Genomic DNA, 8,982 nt, shown 5'->3' with positions numbered 1-8,982 from the left:
AGACTCAGTATTGGTCATATGTGAGGGATAAGGATTTGGCAGTTAAGCTATCTTTGCAAAACAATTTTTTGAAAACAATGCTAGAATTCCCTATCTTCCCCATGGTTTTGCTCTCATCTGCTGAGATTGAACCAGAACCAACTCCACCTACTGCCAGAGCTGACTTAGTAAATGAAGAGACCAATGATGATGATGGACAAGCTGCTGAGGAAACTGAGAAGTTAACATCCGTTGAGCTTGTGAAGGATAACAAGGAAGGAAAGGAAGGACAAAATGACCCAACCGCTGCTACAACTTCTGCCACCGCAAAAGGTAAAACTCCTATATCACCATCTCCACTAGCCTCTGTGACTACACAGGATCGTGCAATTGATTAGTTGATTGATCATGAAAACTGACAAGAAAAGTGTAATAGCCCATTTTTAGTGAAATCAAAATAGTGATTTTGGGACCACAAATCTGACGAGTAAATTATTAATTTATTATTTATTTAATGTCTTTGGGATGTTAGTAAGGTCGTATTAAAATTTCGTTAAGAAATTTTGATGTTTGGATGATTAAGTAAGTGAAAAGGACTAAATCGTAAAAAAGTGTAAAAGTAGAGTTTCGTTAGCTAAACGGGTCAAATGGCTATGAAATTTTAAAGTGAAAGGATTTAGACGGTAATTAGACCTAAGTGAAAAGGACTAAATCGTAAAAAAGTGTAAAAGTAGAGTTTCGTTAGCTAAACGGGTCAAATGGCTATGAAATTTTAAAGTGAAAGGATTTAGACGGTAATTAGACCATTTGAGTAGTTAGTGGGAATTCATGGCAAGGTTTTATGGAAATTTTGATAGTTTTAAAAGGGCAAAATGGTAATTTAGAAATTAAGTTAAAATGTTAAGTAAAATAAAAACATAAATATCATCTTCTCTATTCTTAGCCCTAAAAGCACTGAATTTTCATTGTCAAAAGAAGGGAGCTTTCGGCTATGGAAAATTCTTTATGCAAGGTAGGTTTTTAAGCCCACTTTTAATGATTTCTATGTTTTTGAAGTCGTTTTAACTTAATATAGCTAGCCCGGGATCAATTTATAAAACTGTTAAATATTGAGGGTTATGACATGACTTCTTTTGTATGATTCTTGATGCTTAATGATAGATTATGAGTCCTTGTTGATAAATAAACAAGTTTTGTAAAGTGATTTTTTTATGAAAATGGCATTTAGGGACTTGTTTGTGAAAAGTTAAAATATTAGGGGTAAAATAAAAATTTGTCTTAAATATCAAATGTGGACTAAATTGAGTACTAGGGATATTAAATGGATTGAATTTGTCTATTTAGATCATGATAGACCACATACGAATTTAGATCGGGGAAAAGCTAAAGCCTCGGATTAGTACGACTTTGTTTCTATGCCTCTAGTTGTCGAGGTAAGTTTGTATGTACAGATTATTATATTCATGTATATAAATTTTATGTTATTATATATTTGTAATACTATTGAACTATTTATATCCAAAGCAATGCTATGACGATTATTAAGTCCCATTTGAACCTTAGGTATTCGTAGAATACAAATGACATGTCATTAGGGATTTCATGTTTTGGGTGCTGGCCTTGAATGTCCTACCGATGGCTAAGGTCTTGCATTTGTTGCAGATACTCCATATCTCATGTGAGCAACATCGTGTAGCTTACATTTCGACCCACAGCTCGTGTGAGCAAGCCCATTTCACAGCTCGTGTAAGAAACGATGTAAAGGAAAGATTATGATTAAATGTTTAAGCACCCTTCGTGTGAGCTTTCCTGAGTATCCAATGATATTCTAAGTGGTTTAACATGCATGAGAAAGAATTGAAAAGGTAATTTTCCAAATGGAATAGTGCATATGCACATGAAAAGGTGAATGAATCAAATGAAGTATGTCCATGTAGAAATGGCTTACCTTATGTTTAATTTAAGTAAGTTATGTAATAAGGCACTAACTTGTCTATAGTTGATGATGATGCTTAGGCTTGTGCCAAGCTTGTGGTTGGATTACATTATTCTTGTACTTAATGCTATTTAGATGAAATGGTAAGTTATGTTTCATGTATAACAAACTTACTAAGCATTATGTGCTTACGTAGTTTTCTTTCCTATGTTTTATAAGTTATCGGAAGCTCGATCAGTTTGGAAGCTCGTTGGAGATCTATCACACTATCCAGCATAAATATCAGTAGTTTTGATGTTTTGGCCAAGATTTTAATGGCATGTATAGGTGGACTTATAATGATGTTTAGTTGAATGTTGGGTTGATGTTTTGGTTTGTATAAGTTACTTTGTTTGGTACTTTTGATGCCTTATTAGTATGTGTTAATATGGCTATGTTATGTTGCATGTTGAAGGACTAAAATGGTATGTTTTGAATTGGTTTCAATATGGTCAAGATATTGTATGTTTAGGGAAGGTATTGAGCTAGATGTGTATGATTAAAATGTGGTAAAGTATACCTGTTTAGGTAAGATTTAAATGAATGTATTTAAGGTGCCTTGAATGGCATATTGGCTGGTTGATTTAGGACTATTGAATTGGTCATTATATTCATGTTTTGGTAAGGTTTTGAGGTCTTGATTATGTCACAAAAGACCTATAGGTGTGTGCATGAGTTGGTGCTGGAAATGGCTTAATTTTTAGCAAATTCATGTCCAGATGGCATAAGACATGGGCATGTGACTCGGCCATGTGTGACACAAGGCTTGACGACATGGTCGTGTGTCCCCTGTAGGTTACTTTACATGCAAGTCAGTTAGTTACATGACCTAAAACACGACCTGACATATGGGTGAAGATGTAAACCCTTTGAAAGGAAGATGAGGTACAAGGTTAGTGCCCGGAAGTCCACACGAAGAACTGAATAAAGTACCCACAATACAACCCAAGCCAGGTAATTTTTTTTTTGTTTTCTTTTGATGATCATGCATTTCATTTCATTTTTCCATGAAATTTCTCTATTCATAGCATAATTTTTGTTGCATGCACATACATTGAGGACAATGCATCCCTTAGGTTTGGAGATGTATTGTGCATTTAGGTTGCACTTTATATAATATGGATGTTTTGCTACTGCATTGTAACCACCGAAGTACTGTTAGTCTATAAGAAGTACATCTTATAGTGATGATGTTCAATGATGGGTTTATATTTTCGATATACCTAGAACATGCGAGATGGATTGGGTGAATTTAGCTTAGGCTAAGATGCTTGAAAAATAATTTCTAAAAAGAGGATGTCTTATACTCAGTGTTTTTTTTTTGGGATATAGTAGGCATCTTTTAATGAACTTAGGTATTTTTAAAGCTAAGCATTAGTTATATTGCCACAACATTATTTAATAAAGGACAGTAGACACTCCACTGTTTAGAATTGCCAAGTAGGTCAACATCACTTTGTTTGCTCCATCATGTTGTTGATTAGAAAGGTGAGTCTAAGTAAGAGTGTGTTTAATGAAAATAAAATTAGGGGGCACTTCGTTGTAGCAAAAAGGATTGAGTAGCTAAGGAGGTAGTTGTATGCTCCATCCATCTCTTTAGTCAAAAGTTTAAGTTTCATGGGTGACTTTCGGTTTAAATTGTGATATGATTGAGTACTCGGAAATTCAATGTATGCTCCACTGTGATTGTAAAGTCAAAGAATTTTGTGACATGCTAGATCCCCTAATAATAACAATAATAATTTTACTCATTCAAAAAAAAAACACCAGAAAAATGATAAATATATTCTGAGTAGGCTTGAAGGAAGTAACTTATGTTTAGATAATAAAGGAACTAAGAAAATTAGAATATGGTTGCTATAGGCCAAAAGGAGAAAATACATGAGTACTTAGGGGATTCTGTGTTTAGGGAAAAAAATTTGCACTACCTTTTTTGAGCAAGCCTTTGACACTCGAATAACTTTTAGGAAAAAGGGAGATTGCTGAGAACTGATGTACTTGTTGTTCTTCGAATAGATTGGCAATACGAATTGGTTCGGTGAATTGGCAAAATGATGGCATTTATGCATATTTTGCTTGAGGACAAGAAATAACTTAGGTTTGGGGGTGTGATAACTCTTGAATAGTACTCAGGTTTGGGGGTCTGATAACTCTTAAAAAGAGTTATATTTTATGCCTTTGGACTTAGTTAACTACTTGTACTTTAGTACATCTAGTTGCATGTTAGGAATTTTCATTAGTATTTTTAGCATTGTATTAGAACTTGGGTTGCGGTTTAATATTAGGTGCTTTTAATTGTTCGTGAAAGGGCTGTGTTTCGTGCTATTGGCAGGTGCAGGATAAGAAACAATAAATAAAGGAGTGAAGTTTTACCGGGGAAAAAGGGTGTTCAGATTGCCAACCAGTATGCCGTGGCAATCCGGGAAGGTGTCTAATCAGCATTCAGCACATATAATTTGTAGTCTAACTCTATTTGTACCAGATAAATCTGTTTTGAAAAGAAAAATCTTTTGGAATTATCCTGAGAAAAAGAAAAGTAATACAATTTAAAAAGAGGCAAAGGAGGAAACTCTAGACGACAGAACTGCGGCTAGAGATCCTTAGGTAAATTAGAAGGTAGAGGAAAGACACAGGCAACCCCTCTCAGCCACCTCAGGACACTGCGCAGTTGTAGTGGATTGGACAAGTGAACGCTGTCTTCTCGACATTCATTCATTATTTCAAATCTGTTCCTTCGTGAACTACAGTGTTGAAAATGATGTTTGACTTGAATATTATTTACCAACCTATGAGTTAAATCTTACAGGGTTGGGTTTACTTTGATGAAAATTTAACTCTCATTAATGGCTGCAGTATAAATCTGAGTTATTTTACTATTTGATTCAATTATTTTATTCTTTACTATGTATGTGAGCAATCCCTAGACATAGTCAACTGTGCAACATACCCTTAAATTAATTTAATTCTGAAAAGGTTAGATTAGTTGGAATGTGGTTGAATGATATGAGCAAGTACTCGACATATACTTGTAATAGACTCTAGATATAAAAAGCAACGATCATACAGAAGGTAACAATCCAGGGTACCATAGCAAATGCCTATAGACACAGGCAAGGTAACTTGAGGTTTTTGCTCTCAAAAGAGGCAGACCACTTAAGAACTCTTCTGAACAGTAGGTTAAGAATGATTTTGCTGAGGCATTGCTAATAGAAGAAGTAGATTCCTAGTAATCCCGACGTCCCCACTCAACATTGTATAACCCTTTTCTTTACCGCAGTAGCTTTTTCATAACATTCTTAGTCATTTATTTATTCATTGCATATTATTCTCATAATTGTCATTTCATTTCTATGTATTCATTAGTTCCACATATTCCATACATCATTTTTCCTATTAATTTCCACTCCATACTTATCATAGCTTTGCAATAGCATGAATCACATTTTATTATAATAACTTGACCACTTTAGTGCCTCAATCTGATCCTCGTGGGAACGATACTCTCTCATCACTTTATTACTTGATCCGACATGTATACTTGCACAAATTCACATATCATATTCACACATGACACTTGCCTCAAAATCTGAGAAGGCCCAATGAACCTAGGGTTCAATTTGTCCTTATGATCAAACCTTAGAACCTTCTTCTATGGAGATTGCTTGAGAAAAACCCGATCCCCCACACAATACTTAATATATTTCCTCTTTAGATCCACATATAATTTTGTTTGACCGATGCAGCCTTTAATCGATCCTGAATCAACCTAACCTTACCCTCAATCTTAATAACCATATCTGGACCCAACAATTTCCTTTTTCCCAACTCAGTCCAACACAATAGTGTACGACACTTACGACCATATAGAGCCTCGTAAGGTGCCATTTTGATGCTGGACTAGAAGCTATTATTATAAGCAAACTCAGCCAGAGGCAAAAACCCCTCCCAACTACCACAAAAATCAAGAACACAACTTCGCAACATATCTTCCAAAACTTGAATAACCCTCTCGAGTTGTCCATTAGTCTGCAGATAGAATGTTGTACTGAAGTACAATCGAGTACCCAGAGCCTCATACAGTTTCTTCTAAAATCGTGACATAAAACGAGGGTTTCGATTTGAAATGATCGATACAAGAACCCCATAAAGTCTTACAATCTCAAATATATACAATTTAGCTAATCTTTGCAAAGAATAATCAGTCCTGACCGAAAGAAAATAGGCAGATTTGATCAACCGATCCATAATTACCGAAATCAAATCTTTCTTAGTGGCTATCCAAGACAACCCACTAACAAAATCCATAGTTACCCGCTCTCATTTCCATTGCAGAATCTTAATAGGCTACAACAGACCAGAAGAAAGTTGGTGCTTAGCTTAACCTATTGGCACATCAGACACCTAGCTACAACATTGTTTACTTCCTGTTTCAAATCAGGCCACTAGTACAATTCCCGAAGATCGTTATACATCTTATTCCCTCTGGGGTGCATAGCATATAGGCTACTATGCGCTTCCCACAATATAGGCTGTCTCAGCTGTCTATCATTCTATACACAAAGTCAGCCTCGGAAACACAGAATACCCTTGGTATTATCCTGAAATCCAAAGTCTTACCTTCCTCAATCTGTTTAACTTGAAGAACCAGAGACTCATCTAGAAGTTACTTTTCTCTAATCTCATCAATCCAAGTAGGCTTAAACTATAACTCTGCCCTCGACCCACCATTCTTAAAAAGACTTAATCAAGAAAACATCTCTCTCAACTCAGCCATTGACCTCCTACTGAGAGCATCGACCACCACATTGGCCTTACCAAGATGATACTCAATATTGCAATCATAGTCCTTAAGAAACTCAATCCATCTTCATTGCCTTAGATTTAATTCCAACTAAGTAGGGAGATACTTAAGGCTTTTTTGATCTTTGTAAATAATAAACTTCTCACCGTATAAATAATGCCTTCAGATTTTTAAAGCGAAGACAACTACTACTAGCTTTAGATCATACGCCGAATAATTACAATCATGCGGCTTGAGCTACCTAGCAGCATAAGCTACCACTTTACCCTCTTGCATTAGAACACAACCAAGATTGGTGTGTGATGCGTTATTGTACATAAGATACTCCTTTCCTAACTCAGGCTGTATCAAAACTGGTGCATCAGTCAACACCGACTTAAGCTTTCCAAAGCTCGCCTGCTAATCATCCATCCACTTGAAAGGAGCATTCTTATACAATAACTTCATCAAAGGAGATGCGATCAACTAGAACCCTTCTAAAAATATCTGATAATACCCTTCCAACCCAAGGAAACTCCAAATCTGTGAGAGAGTTTTAGGCTGTTTCCATTTAAGAATAGTTTGGATCCATATTGATTCCCTCAGCAGATACCATATGTCCCAAAAACATAATTTCCCTCAACCAGAACTCACACTTGCTCAATTTAGCATAGAGCTTCTTCTCTCAGACAATCTACAAAACTACCCTTACATGCTCATCATGCTCAGCCTCAGTCTTAGAGTATACAAAAATATCGTCGATGAACACACTATCACGAACTAATCCAGAAATGGTTGAGACACTCTATTCATAAGATCCATGAATGCGGTCGAAACATTGGCCAAACCGAAAGGCATAACTAATAACTTGTAATAACCATAACAAGACCTAAATGTAGTCTTAGGCACGTCAGATCCTTTCAGTCCCAACTAATGGTACATAGGTCTCAAATTGATCTTATAAAATACTGACGTCCCTCAAAACTGATCAAACAAATTGTCGATCCCTGGCAATGAATATTTATTATTTATCATTAACTTATTCAGTTGCCTATAGTTGATCTACTATAATACGGTGTAACAAATTAAACTAGTTTTTGCGCTTAAGGAGCTTAACAAGCATTGTCGTTATGTTTTAGTTAAGTTTTCTTATTTTTAATTACATTCAATAAAATGTGTAAATTGAGTCTTTTATTGACCTTAGGGGTCGGATAAGGCCTAAGGATGAGCTAAATGAGTATTCTTATTCAATAACTTCGTCAAATGAGATGCGATCAACGAGAAACCTTCTACAAATCTCTAATAATACCCTTCTAGACCAATGAAACTCGAAATCCGTGAGACACTTTTACGTTGTTTCCACTTAAGAATAGTTTGGATCCACACGGATACCCTCAGCAGATACCATATGTCCAAAAAACATGACTTCCCTTAACCAGAACTCACACTTGCTCAATTTAGCATAGATTTTCTTCTCTTGGAGAATCTATAGAACCACCCTTAGATGCTCATCATGCCCAACCTTAGTCTTAGAGTTTACAAAAATATCGTTAATGAACAATATGACGAACTAATCTAGAAACGGTTGAAACACTCTATTCATAAGATCCAGGAATGCAGTCAGAACATTGGTCAAATCAAAAGGCATAACTAGGAATTCGTAATGACCATTACGATACCTAAATGCAGTCTTAGGCACTTAGATCCTTTCACTTTCAACTGATGGTACCCAGATCTCAAATTGATCTTAGAAAACACTGACGTCCCTTAAAATTGATCAAACAAATCACCGATCCTTGGCAATGAATATTTATTATTTACCGTTAACTTATTCAGTTGCCTGTAGTTGATCTGACGTAATTTGGTGTAGTAGATTAAACTAGTTTTCGCATTTAAGGAGCTTGAATACAAGCATTTTCGTTATGTTTTAGTTAAGATTTCTTAGTTTTAATTGCATTCAATAAAATGTGCAAATTGAGTCTTTTATTGACCTTAGGGGCCGGATAAGGCCTAAGGGTGAGCTAAAGAAGCATTCTTACGCAATAACTTCGTCAAATGAGATACCCTTCCACAAATCTCTGATGATACCCTTCCAGACCAATGAAACTCAAAATCTGTGAGACACTTTTAGGCTATTTCCACTTAAGAATAGTTTGGATCCACACTGATAACCTCGGCAGATACCATATGACCCAAAACATGACTTTCCTTAACCAAAACTCACACTTGCTTAATTTAGCATAGGGCT

Source organism: Gossypium raimondii, chromosome 9, assembly GCF_025698545.1.
Source record: "Gossypium raimondii isolate GPD5lz chromosome 9, ASM2569854v1, whole genome shotgun sequence".
In the NCBI taxonomy this organism is placed as follows: Eukaryota; Viridiplantae; Streptophyta; class Magnoliopsida; order Malvales; family Malvaceae; genus Gossypium; species Gossypium raimondii.
Note: the sequence above shows the minus strand (reverse complement) of the source record.